This window comes from Chelonoidis abingdonii, chromosome 14, assembly GCF_003597395.2.
Source record: "Chelonoidis abingdonii isolate Lonesome George chromosome 14, CheloAbing_2.0, whole genome shotgun sequence".
In the NCBI taxonomy this organism is placed as follows: Eukaryota; Metazoa; Chordata; order Testudines; family Testudinidae; genus Chelonoidis; species Chelonoidis abingdonii.
In genome coordinates, this window is record NC_133782.1 from 35717649 (window position 1) to 35731373 (window position 13725).

The following is a 13725-nucleotide window of genomic DNA, read 5'->3' on the forward strand; positions in this document are numbered from 1 at the left end:
TGGGGGCCGCCCCATGGGGCACATGGAGTCACCTCTGGGTGCCATAGGGTGGCCACCTCCCAGCGCTGCAGCCAGGGCTGGGTGAAGTGCTCTGAGCCACCCAAGGACTGCGGCAGGGCAGCCAGAAGCAGCAGCAGTGGGGCATTGCTGTGCGGGGCCTGTGTCCCGCTCTCCCAGACTCCGCTCCCTTTGGGGCTGCCCTGCCCTGCCCTGCCTCCTCAGCCCCCTGCCGGGGCAGTCCCCCTCCTCTGCCCTTCTGCGTCACAGCTGGTCCTGGAGTCAGGAGCCCTGGCTGGAAGGAACTTGGACTGAAGGTTTACCCAGACCCTGCCAGTGCTGGACCAGCTGGAGGTGAGGGGGTAGCAGGCAGAGTCAGCTCTGGTGGGGGGAGCCCAATGCTGGGGTGGCAGGGAGTGAGTGTGGGGAGGGAGAGAGAGGCCAGGGCTGGGGCAGCAGGGAGTGTGGGTGGGGAAGGGCAATGGTGGTGATGGTGGGGGGTGAGAGCCCAGGGCTGGAGTTGGGGGAAGCCAAAAATGTTTTTGCTTGGGGCAGCAAAAAATCAAGAGCAGGCCCTGCCTGCAGATGCCAGAAACAAAGCCAAGTTAATTCTTTCTGACGTTGGCACTTGGCACCACGATTCTTTTTGTCCCAGACCCTTTGAATCCCAGGGATGTGTTTGTCTTGTGTCTCAACTGTTTTCATCGTGTCTATTCTAAGTGAGTGAGATTTCCTTCCTTAGCTTTCTCACCTGTGATGGATCCAGGTGATAACTCCATCTCTCTGGCTGGACATGTCTCTAAATATGTGGTTATTATAACTGCCTGTATCTGTTAGGGTTCCCGTGTATCTGAGTGTAGCTGCTGTCTTTCTGTCATCATGCGGTGTGTCTATTATATCTTCCTGTATTTGTTATGTTCCATTAGGTCTTTATAAGGTGCCACCCCCTGGTCCTGACTCTTCTCTAAGCTTTCAGACACAAAGACAGGTCAGTTTTTATTGGTCCAGGGAACTATCATTGCTTTGTTGCAGAATCATTAAACCCAATGACACCTTGACCTTTATTCTCAGCTATTTTAATCATGTCTCTTTTAAGTTAATTGTTTTTCTTTAACACTTTAAATCAGGGTTTGTCAAACTGGGGTCACCACTTGTGTAGGGAAAGCCCCTGGTGGGCTGGGCTGGTGTGTTTTCCTGCCCCATCCGCAGGTCTGGCTGATCACGGTTCCCACTGGCCACAGATCACTGTTCCAGGCCAATGGGAGCTGCTGGAAGTGAGGCCAGTAAATCCCTTGGCCCACACAGCTTCTAGTAGCCCCCATTGGCAAGCAGCAGCAATCCGCAGCCAGTGGGAGCCGCGATTGGCTGGACCTACGGACACAGCAGGTAAACAAAGCGGCCCTGCTCGCCAGGGGCTTTCCCTACACAAACAGCCATCCCAGTTTGAGGAACCCTGCTCTACATGGAAATTACACCTTCCTCACACAATGTAGACAGATAGATAGATAGATAGATAGATAGAGAGGTTGCGGAATCTCCATCACTGAAGGTTTTAAAGAGCAGGTTAGACTAACAGCTGTCGTGGATGGTTTAGAGATCACACTTAGTCCTGGCTTTGAGTGCAGGGCACTGGCCTCCACCACCTCTCGAGTTCCCTTCCAGTCCTAGGATTCTGTGATAGAAACCCCAATGTTCTCATGTCACAGTGTGAGTCTGGAAGCAGGACCATTGGCTACGGATTGAGCTCTCTGAAATTATTCTTCTCTTAAGCTGCTTAGTAGGGATCTTTGTGAAGTTAATGAGAGCTACATAAAGGATGAGGAGAAGGGACTGTAGTGTTGACACTAAGGCCACTTATACATTACCTGACCCCATGAAATGCATTTCGCCCCAGTCTCCTTTCCTAGGTACCCTGGGTAGAACTGGTATCAAGCAGCCAGTCACTGCAGAAACGTCTGACGGAGGAGACCTGAACCTGACTTGTTCTCACCCTTCAGTTACAGACGATGGATTTTCTGGTACCAGCAGTTCCTGAAACAAGGGCCCCAGTATATAGGGCACGGATACCGTCAAGGCTGATTCCCCACTCTGGCACTTCAAGTGCAGAAGGGGCCCACAAGGGTTTTAAAAATTAATGCTGGCCACTCCAGGCTGGTATTAAACTCCCAAGGTCACAAGTTCTCTCTGACCTTGGATGGGTAGATGCTGCCATCACCCAAGTGCAAATCCCACCTCCCCTTTTGAGAACCCAGGAAGGAACTCTTGGGAATTCCTCCCTGTGGGGTACCCTCAAGCCATTTCACCACCTCCTCCGGGGAAGAACTGAGAAAAAAAACAAAGAAAATCAGCTGTTGCTAGCAGCTAATTAAACAACTCTTAGGAACACAAAAATCCAATCCTGTTCTTAAAAAAGATAAAATTTATTAAAAACAAAAAGAAAGGAAATACATTTGGAACTTAGGCTTTTGCTAGATCTTAAAAGAAACAATTACAGAAATTAAGCAACAAGATAGCTCTCTTGAGGTTCATCTTAAAGATTACAAGTGAAACAAAGGCATCTGGTGTTAGCACAGAGGAGTCCGCAAGCCAAGAAATAAACAGATATAAACCTAATTGCATCTTTCTAAACATTCCTAATCTACTTACACATTTGGGAGTTACAAATAAGTAATTCTAGGTATGATCTGATGATTTTTGATCATATCTGGTGTAGTAAGAGGAGGCCCTGAGATATAAACCTTGGTATCAGAGGCCTGGTTTGAGGCCTAAGGCCTGAACTAAAGTAATGGTCAAGGCTTTGCTAACACAAAGCAACGTGAAGCTGTGAGCCAGAGGCAGGCCCTGCTCACAGAAGCTGGCAAGGAAAGGGCTGATGCTGCAAAAAGAGACATACCTAAAAGGTACTGTACACTAGAGATCAGAACATTCACATACTTGTACACTCCACACAGATAACAAGGAACAGGCTGACCCATCCCAGTGACAGGCCAAAAGGGTAATATGATGGATAGAGTTGTTTTGTTCGAACCAACCTGTACAAGGTGAGAGGCAGCACCTTACTACGTAGAGGGGTTGCACCTCAATACATCAGGAGTGATGTGTAACTTGTTTGTACCTGTGTATAAGAATGATCCCTGGGGTGGTGTCTTTGTCCAGCCGAGGGGGCATTGGAAAGTCCCACCACTGACTGAACTGAGTCCATTGCCAGGGAGCACATAAGTAGTAGCTAGCCGCACCTCAGCAGCATCTTGGACTTCATTTTCTGGGGAGCTGGAGACTGTGTTTCTCTTCAACAATAAACCTGGCCGGTGCCTTCATACCTTACTAGAGTCTGTGGTCACTGGAGGGTCTTTCTGGGTTTGCTGTGCCAGCGATCTGCAGAGCCGGGACAGCACACAGAGGGAACATGCACTCAGCTGATTGATATCAACATTGACCAGAGCAGAGCACCACACCAGGAGCATCTGACGGCACCTGGCTGAAAGCTTCTCATAGCATAACTCCTCCTTGTTCCCCTCTTTCCCAGAGAACAGCAACAGACAGACAAAGGGAAGTTTTTTTTCCCCACTTAAAAAAGTTCCTTTAAAAAAACTCAGCTCTTTTAGTCAGGTGCCCACTCCTTTCCTTTTATCTGTGGGCTTGTTAACTATTTACAGGTAAAGCAAGTAGAGAACAGCTACTAAGCAGAATTTAATAGCTAACTGGCTGGCTGGGTGTCCATAAAAAGGAGCTACTCCCTCCCCCCTTCATTAGTCACAGATTCACTGAAATTGTTCATAGCCCCGATCCAGAGGGAGCCTTGCACATCCATGGAGATGGAAAATCCAGCAGCCTGTCCCTGCACAGTGTGAGGCTGGCAGACGCAGCGGTGTATTACTGTGCTCTGAGAGACAGTGTGTGACAGCCAAGAGTGGCCCCCAAGTGATTAATATCCCACTCTGGGGTGAGAAGTGGGGGTCACCCATAGAGGGGCAGAGGGATCCCACCTGGGAAGAGAGGTGAAGTGACTCAGGCATTTAAGGAACAGAACAAGGACACTTACAAAATCCACATATAGATACATAAACTACTCCCCCCTACAGTCAATCCATTGCTGTGTCAAGGTGTTAAATCTTCTGCCCTGGAGGTGGAAGTCTGCCTTTATCCTGATGGATAAAGTACACTCAGACTGTATCAACACCAGGAAGTTTCATTAGTTTCATATCACAGGTGTTAAGTAATTTAATTAAACCAGTGAAGGGGTGTGAAGATATTAAAGGTGGCTATGCAATACAATTATCACACTAAAATTTATTTTATGCTCCATACCCCACAAACCTACCCTCATTTCCCATGAATACATGCTATTTAATATCACTAGATCAAATGTTTTCCATCACCACAGCACTATTTCCCATCAGTTTAACCCATTGCCCATCAATTTACCATATTTCTCAACAATAGATCGTATTACCATCAGCATCCATGATTCCCACAAATATACTCCTATTTCCCATCAATGTTCGCTATATCCTATCAGTGTAGCCCCGTTTCTCATCAATGCATTTACCCCCACAAAATACCCTATTTTCCTAGCAATAGACTCACTTTCCACAAATATCTCCTATTTATGATAAATATACCCCATTCCCGTCAATACCCCCCTCCGTCTCATCAATATACCCATATTTTCCTTCATGGCACCCCTGTGCAGTGGATGCCTTTGACCACAAGGAGGATCTGTTCCTTCTTTGGAATAATATTTTATCTCTGCATCACCTGCCCTTTCTTCTGTCCTCTGGTATCTTATGAACTCTGAGCCTCTTGCAGTCCAACCCCTCCTCTTTCTGTTCGAGCCCTGTTTAAAATGCTGGCACTGCAGCTCAAGGGAAGTGTCATATCAGAAGGAACCACCCAGTCAGAGGCTGTTGCCACCCAAACAGCTGAACAGAAACTGTAGAGAACCAACCTGTGATTTTAGGGCTTCTCTCCCCACTCTGAACTCTGGGGTACAGATGTGGGGACTCTTCTTTCTAGCAGCTTAGGTTAAAGACTTCCCCAGGGCACAAATCCTTCCCTTGTCCTTGGACTGTATTGCTGCCACCACCAAGTGAGTTACACAAAGATTCAGGAAAAGACCCACTTGAAGTTTCTATTTCCCCAAAGTATTCCCCCAAGCTCCTTCACCCCCTTTCCTGGGGAGGCTTGAGAATAATATACCAACCAACTGCTTTTAATAAAAGTACAGACCAGACCTTTTATGGTTAGGACACTAAAATAGATCAGGTTCCTAAAAGAACTTTTATAAAGAAACATATAAAAGAAGCACCTCCGTAAAATCAGGGTGGAAGGTAATTTTACAGGGTAATAAAAAGATTTAGAAGACAGAGGATTCCCCTCTAGGCTCAACTTCAAAATTACAAAAACTGGAATACACCTCCCTCTTAGCACAGGGAAAATTCACAAGCTAAAACAAAAGATAATCTAATGCAGAGTTTCTCAAACAGGGGTCGCTGCTCGTGTAGGGAAAGCCCCTGGTGGGCCAGCCGGTTTGTTTACCTGCACAGTCAGCAGTTCCAGCTGATCACGGCTCCCTCTGGCTGGAGTTTGCTGCTCCAGGCCAATGGAAGCTGCTGGAAGCGGTGGCCAGTCAGTCCCTCTGCCTGTGCTGCTTCCAGAAGCTCCCATTGGCCCAGAGCAGCGATCTATGGCCAGTGGGAGCCACGATCCGATGAGGCAGGTAAACTGGCCCGGCCTGCCAGGGGCTTTCGCTACACAAGTGGGGACTCCAGTTTGAGAAACTCTATGTTACTGCATACATAAAGGTTGTTACTCTTCGCTTTATATTTATGACAATGTGTAACAGTATGAAACCTCATCTGGTGGAAATCTGTGTGGATCCATTTATCTCAATGAAGCTATGGATCTTTAGACCATTTGGGGATATGGCACATTAAATACCAATCCTTGTGGTGCCTATTTTTGATTATTTCTCCCCCCATCTGTGTTAATGCAGGGTTTTATCTGGTTTGTAAATTGAGGTTTAACGTCACAACCCGCCCTGCCCCAATTTTAAATGAAATTACTGAATGGAAACAGCTGGTTTAAATGTGCATGGTAGAGTCAAGGGATCTGCAACAATCCACACTAGCTGAGGATTTAGCCTGTAAACGTGGCAATTCTGGAAGGGACCAGGGGTCACCTGTGATTATGATAATAAGTAGGAGCCCCTTGCTGCATCTAGGCAAATACAGAACAAGAACAGGCAGTGTCTTCCCTGAATCCACTTACAATGCAAGTGGAAGTGGAGACAACATGTGGTTGCAGAGGAACACAAAGGAAACACTGAAAGGACATTGGGTAACACGACAGGCTGTGGTCTCAGCACAACAGCTGCCTAACCCGGCTCAGCATCACACCAGGCAGGTGTTACAGCTGGCTAGTATGGCTGAGGTGTTGAAAAAGAAATCGTGTTAGCGGCTGAGCAAGTTCCCCCACAGATATACCACAAGAGGGCCCTGTTGTACCAACCCCCTCACCCAAGTGCAGAGCTGTCATTTCATAGGCTGCTGCTTCACGTGGTCTCGGATTCCCCGCAGTTCTCCCCCCCCGCCCCACCCCCAGCTTTCAGACATCCTGCAGAAGCCAGGGAGCCTAGTTCACGGGCAGTAGCAGGCTGCTGTGTGGTTAGCACCGTAGACACTCAGCAGAGGAGAGCTGCACCGCAAAGAAAACTGGTGGATCTATATTCTGAAGACATCTTTCCCCACTTCTCCTCACGGCTGGGGAAGGTAAGGGAGAAGCTTCTCTCTGCAGCTAGTGAACAAGGTTCTAGCTCACCTGATCCCCTGAAGATGTTCCTCACCTGGGTCTCAGTATTTGCAATATTTTCCACTCTCGGTGAGTAAGTTTTCAGGTCTATTGGGCCAGATCCTTAGCTGCTGTGAATTGTCACAACTCCGTGGAAAACTGTGTGGAGTTACAAGAAGATGCGAAGTTAGCCCTTATTTCGTGTTTATAAATCGCCAGTTTGTTAATCTTAGCCCCGTCGCCTCTGTTTTTGGAAGCTTGGAAGGTAGATAAACATCCCAGGGCTGCTTCTTTAGGTTTAATAGCTGTCCATTTATGCTCAGTTTGAAGGATTTTTACTTCTGGTCTAAACAGATGTCAACAGCATGAGAGGACATCGAAGGTTTAATCATCATAAGGAAATTTGGGGATAGAATAAGCAATATCCTCAATAAGGTTCAGTTGAGAAGTATATATTAATCATACCATATTGGAGATACGTTGTGCTGTATTCTGTTCTACAAAGGAGACTAAGGGATTTGGTGCAAGCTGTGATAGAACTGGCTTTTGAGTGCCCAGCGCCTTTAAGATCCTCAGAAAATCCCATCCACAATCAACCATTTTTTTCATTCACAGAACAGACCTATGGAAATTCGGTGACACAAACTGAAGGCACCATTACGGTCCGCGAAGGAAAACCGGTGCTTCTGAATTGCAGCTATAAAATATCCGGGTCTCCAGTGCCCTTCTGGTACGTGCAGTATCCACACGAAGCCCCTCGCCTCTTGCTGGCAGAGTATGAGGCAACAGATGAGGAGGAGAGAAAGCGCAGGAGAGGCTTTTCTGCTAAACAGGAGAGAAACCCAACATCCTTCCATCTAAATAAAAACTCCAGCGAAATCAGCGACTCTGCTCTCTATTTCTGTGCCGTGGGTGACACAGTGACTGAAACCCACAGGAGAGCTGCACAAAAACCCACTGAGTGGCTGATCTGATAAGTGCTTGTCTGTCAGACGGAAGACCCGCCTCTCAGCTGATGTGTGTCGGCGTCACTTCATTGGCAGGAGTGGGTCAGTCGCCCATTTAAGACGTGGCCCCATCATATCCCTCTCCTTCCACACGATGGTTTGACTTTAGCAGAGTGGTTGGCATTGCATTGTCACCCGAAGGGTTACAGCAACATCAACCAATGACCAACCAACTTTCACAAAGCACAATACAGTATTTAGCCCAAAAGCACTACAGAGAAAACCTATAATAAAAAACAATAAACTGCCTGCATGGAGAAACTTGATGTAGGCTCACCTGTCTTTCACGTGGAGATCCCTCAGATACCTGCAGCAGGGTTTTGCCTTCTTGGTTAAAGTCTCATGTCAAGTAATGTTTCACAAATGGAAAATTAAAAAGTCACCCAGGCAGTGGAACATACAATACTCCTGGGGGAATTTTGCACCACTGCGCAAGTGCAGAATTTATGTGTCCCGCAGAATTCCCCTCCCTCATAGAAAATACATTCTGCCCCAGACGCGCTGCAATTTTACCTTTGCTCACCAGAGGCAACTGTAGCGCCAGAAGAGTCAGCAGCATGAACGCAGAATTTTTTGGTGTAGAATTTATTTTTTTGGTGCAGAATTCCCCCAAGAGTAAATATAATAACTCAATGCCCAATTCACACATAGGAAGGAGGCATCCCAGCCATACACCTTGCTAGTCCAGACGCAGTTATCTGCCTTCACCATCTAAATGTCAAATTATAGTTGTTGCTCTACATTTACATCAGCTATACCAAGAAGAGGATGGATCAAGTGAGGGCCAACCCTTGAATTAATTCAGGTTGACACTTCACACTATTTGGGGTCTCTGTTCCCCAAGCCTCCTGAAACAGGTAAAACCAGACATTGCCCCTTTCCCCAGGGGGACAAAATTTCAAAGGCTGGGGGTGTTCAGACTGGGTATTAATCATTCTGCACTGATGCCAGATTTCTCAGGAAACCCGCCCAGTGACCCAGAAACACGAAGAGACATAGAACACTTAAATGAACCAAGTGTCTGTGAAAATTCTAGGAGCCCATGGCCTCTGGCACAGCTCAACAGAAGAGTCTTGGAGGGTTTTGCAGGCTTCCCAGATCTCACTTCTATCCCACTTGATTCCTCCGCGCCCCCTCCCATCAGAAAAGAAAGAAGAAGTGATTCTAAATCTCTTTCCATAAGATCAGGAAGGTTTTGCAGATCGGAGAAAAGCTTCTTAGCTTGGTCGCAAACTTTCCTTTCTTCCCACAAGGTAGATCTCTCTCACCAACTCATGGTTCATGCTGAGGTGTCAGACAGCATCTTCCTCAACTGGGCCTCTAATTCCCCTGAAATCGCTCCTCCTCCTTCCTTACAAACGCTATGTTGAAGCCGGGGACCCTACATTAAAGGCAACAGCAGGCTGCTGTGTGGTTACCACCCTAGTGTCATTCAGCAGAGGAGACCAGCTCCAGTAAGACAGGAGGTGGGTGTATATTAAGACGTCTCCCAGAGGAGCCATTCCTTCCCACCTCCTCTTCACAGCTGGAGAAGGCAAGAAAGAAACTTAATTTCTGGGTGTGTTGGAGAAGGTTCTACCCTACTTCATCCCCTGAAAATGTTCTTCCTCCGGGTCTCGGTTATTGCGATACTTCCCATTCTAGGTGAGTCAGAGTTGAGCAATATAACAGATCTATTTCTCCAGATCCTCAGTGGGTGTAAGCAGTTTAGCTTAATAGAAAATCACTAGCATTTATAGGCTTTACATCAACTATGCATTTGCTTCCCTACCTCACCATATTTTATAACTCTTCCCTCTCCTCCTTTACCTGGGAAGTTTGGAAGGGAAAACAAGATATGCTCCTGCAGAGTATAAAACAACCTGTAGTTGAAGGGAGTTTTGTTTTCCAAGGTGGTTGGTTTGTTTTAACTGAAAAAAAAATTAATGAAATTTTGATGATTTTTTTTCAGGTTCATAGAATTTTTCACAGGAATGAGACAACCACCCAACCCTCCAAAAACAAACACAAACCACATACAACGCTAAAAACAAACAACCCCTCGCCCCAAATAGGTCTGGCAGTAACCTATTTTACATCCACTATCATCTGTCCCTAAATCTCTGTCAATGACAGTGATTAATAACCAGATGCTTCCTAAGAACTCCAATTTTACTGCATTTCAAGAGGATTTAGGTGCCTAAATCCTTTAGGACTCTTTGCAAATCCTAACCCTAACCATCTTTTATATTTAAGGTGTGAATGGCAATTCTGTCACACAGACCGAAGGCAGCGTGACTTTATGCGAAGGGGAACCGGTGCTTCTGAATTGTACCTATCAGACTACCGGCTACCCAACTCTCTTCTGGTACGTGCAGTATGGCAGCCAAGCACCCAGGCTATTTCTGAGAGAGAGTTCCGCTGACTCGGAGGAAGGTAATAGGAAAGATTTTTCTGCTCATCACAAGGATCGAACCTTTCACCTCCGCAAACTTGCCTCCCAAGTGAGCGATTCCGGTGTCTATTACTGCGCCATGAGCCCCACAGAGAGTCATATGCACTCACTGGCAGCACAAAAACCAATTCACAGTGTTTGCCAACAACTCCTCTCAGAAACACAGGCGTTCCCTGGCTGGATCAGACCAAGTTAAAAACAGTCTCCTCTTATTGGAAATGGCCAAAGAATGAAACAAGGGAAAGCACAAAAAACTCTTGAATTGGGATAATCTGGCTCTATGGAATATCTCTCTCTAACTCCTATTGGCAAGAGGGTGGTAAATACCCTGAAGGAGGCAGATTTGTAGCCAACCCAGACGCCTAGAAACCTTTTAAATGTAACCAGGGATCGTTTCATTACCGTTAGATAATCTGATAATATTGCCTGGACGGGGCACTGATCTGGGGCTCAGGAGACTGGAGATTGAATTCCTGGCTCGGCCACTTGCACAAGTCACCTCACCTCCTTCTGTCTCAGTTCCTACCTCTGTAAAATAGGAATAAAATTACAACCCACTTATGTAAAGCACGTTGAGATCTAAAGATGAAAACATTATGGAAGAACTAAGCTTCACCATCACCGAGATGGGGATATAAAAATTAGAAGAGGAACAAGGACTAGAACAACGTTGAAAACAAAAATCCTTTTTTAATTATGCTAAAGTCTTGGCACCAATTACATCTTGTAGCAATGAATTCCACAGGCAAACTGATGGCCACCTTATGGTATTTCCATGATATAAGGTACGTTGTCCTGGCAGAATTTGATTTCTATATATCGTTTAAAATCTGACTGTCATAAACAGACAGTTAAGGGTTAATGCCTTTTTTTTTTTACCCTGTAAAGGGTTAAGAAATTCACCTAGCCTCGCTGACACCTGACCAGAGGAACCAATGAGGGGACAAGATGTTTCAAGAGGAAGGAGGGAAGTTTTCCTTTGTCTCAGTGTTAGTTTCAGTTTTGTGCCTGAGTGAAAAGACCCAGGAACCAAGCAGGGTAGCGAGTATTAAAGAAGGAATAAATTAGTTTATGTTTATTTTCTTTTGTGATTTGTCTTGTGCATTAGAGGGATAATCAAATTGGGTCTTCTATTGTGTAACTAAGGTTTTACCCAGGGGAACATCCTTGTGTTTTGAATCTGTTGTCTATGAGGGTAGCTTGTATGCTAATCTCTCAGAGATATTTCTTTTACCCCTTTTCTTTAATTAAAAGTCTTCTTTTTAAGAACCTGATTGATTTTTCCTTGTTTTAAGATCCAAGGGGTTTGGATTGATGTTCACCAGGAAATTGATGAAGGAGTCTCTCAAGATTACCCAGAGAAGAGTGACAGTACTTGTGAGGGAGAGATTTTGGAGGGGAAGACAGAGTTTCCCAAATGATTCATAAACTGCTGTTTGAAACAATGTGGGTGGTGGCACCAGACTGATCTAAGCTGGTAGTTGAGCTTAGGGGTTTGCATGCAGGTCCTCACACCTGTACCCTAAAGTTCAGAGTGAGGGTGAAACCTATGACACTGACAATGAACAAATTCTTAAAAATAAATATTGATATTGTGTATATATATATATTTACAATTTATTTTTAAGCATTTTTCATTGTCAGCTTAAATTTTCACAGTTGTGCAAAATTATGGATTTTAAACATTTTTTATTTATTTAAATTTTCACAGATTCAGAAAATTGGTGAAGGTGGGATGGGGTGGTCAGACTACTGGTCGGTCAGACAATAATTATTTAATGACAGTAAAGAAGGAGAGTCAGAAAGTTAAATCTTTAGAAACATTAAAACACAAAAATTGTGATCACATGCCAAAATATTCACAATAAATATCCATAAATAAAACTCTAATGAGTTCTCAAGAAGCATCTTTTCTTACTTACTTCTTACTCTCTGTACATTTCAACCATCGTAGATGGAAATATTTTTTGTTGGTTTGTGTGCCGGTGATATCAACATTTATCCATAAAAATCTAATGCTTCCAACTCTGAAGATAACCCTTATAAATGCCTCCCCCATTCTTTGATATATCTTAATACTGAGGGATCAAACTCTCAGCTAGTGCAACTCAGTGCAGCGCCCCGGGAATCAGTGGGGAAGAAATCCCCCATCTATTCTCTCACTCATTTGCTCACTAGGTGGCAGTGTTGCATCCGCAAAAATACATCCCATCAACGGAACACATTGCATTTCAGCCACTATCCATTTCTGAACCCTGCCTTCTACAGTCCCCACCTCCTTCTGCAGCTCAGATGCTGTGAGAAAGAATTCAAGGGAAAGTGCTCAGAAGGAAGAGACTCTTTCATAAGCTTGCAGAATGAGCATCTCGAGAGATGCAATATACGTGTTAAAGGTATCGCCACAAACAAAAGAGTTTCACTATACCCTTGTTTTTTTCCGGTTAAAGGAAGAAGCCGCAGCTTCCTTTTTGTGCATAGGATCAGGGGACGGGGATTATTAAATCACCAAATTATTACAATGAAAATGTCTCTTACTTTCTCTCTGCTGATTGTATTGTTTTTTTTTTTAAGTGAGTATGGTTTCATTCCAGGGTATTAACTATTTTGTTTTCATTTTATAATTGGTGGTTCTATTCTCTTTTCTTTTAATCTATTCTAGTCTATTTCTTACACCTGTCAACCTGCCAATGGCCAAATGGGAAACTCTGAGAGCTGGGAAAGACCAAAGTGGAGATTTGTGTGGGGGGTCCAAAATAAAATTATTTACTAGGCAAAATGAAAAAAAATAGATGGGATTTCTTTTGTGTAAATGGTTCTTTATTTCTGATTAAAATAAATTTCAACAATAGAAAGAAGCTGGGCACACTGTTTTTTGAGGAGAAAGTAAGTAATTGTGGAAGTAAACTGAGTGAGGTCTTGGGGGTACACTTGAAACGATATTTTGTTATGATAATGTCGTGTTTGGCTGAGATTTTGAAAAGATTTTAAAGCAGTGAGGAGCCCTTCTACGGTTAAATTTGGGATCCTCCTGCCTTAAGGTATGAAAATTGCAGCCCTAACCAATTTTGTTTTCTTTTGCAGAAAGGACCTGTGAAAACCCGATGACGGAACCCGAACGCATCATCACGATCCATGAAGGAAAACCGGTACTTCTCCACTGCACTTATAACTCCTCTGTAGTTCAGTCTCTCTTCTGGTACGAGCGGTATCCCGAAGAAGCCCCTCGCCTGTTGCTGACGTAAGAGAAAGCATCAGACGAGGAGAAGAAGAGACACAGGCGAGGGTTCTCTGCTAAGCTCGAAAAACGCTCCAAATCCTTCCCCCTGGAGAAAAACTCCAGCAAAGTGAGCAACTCAGCTGCCTATTACTGTGCCATGAGAGACACAGCGAGCAAAGTCACCTGGGGAGCTGTACAAGAACCCCACTGACTGAGAAACACAAAGGACTGAAATAGCTGAGTCTTTGGGTGTCCCAGGAGCTCAAAGTGCAATATTCTGG

At 45.0% G+C, this 13725-nt stretch overlaps 1 pseudogene; it reads left to right on the forward strand.

Moving 5' to 3' along the window:
- Positions 1-1456: 1456 nt before the first annotated feature.
- On the forward strand, positions 1457-13469 carry LOC116817798 (T cell receptor alpha variable 4-like; annotated as a pseudogene).
- Positions 13470-13725: the final 256 nt, after the last annotated feature.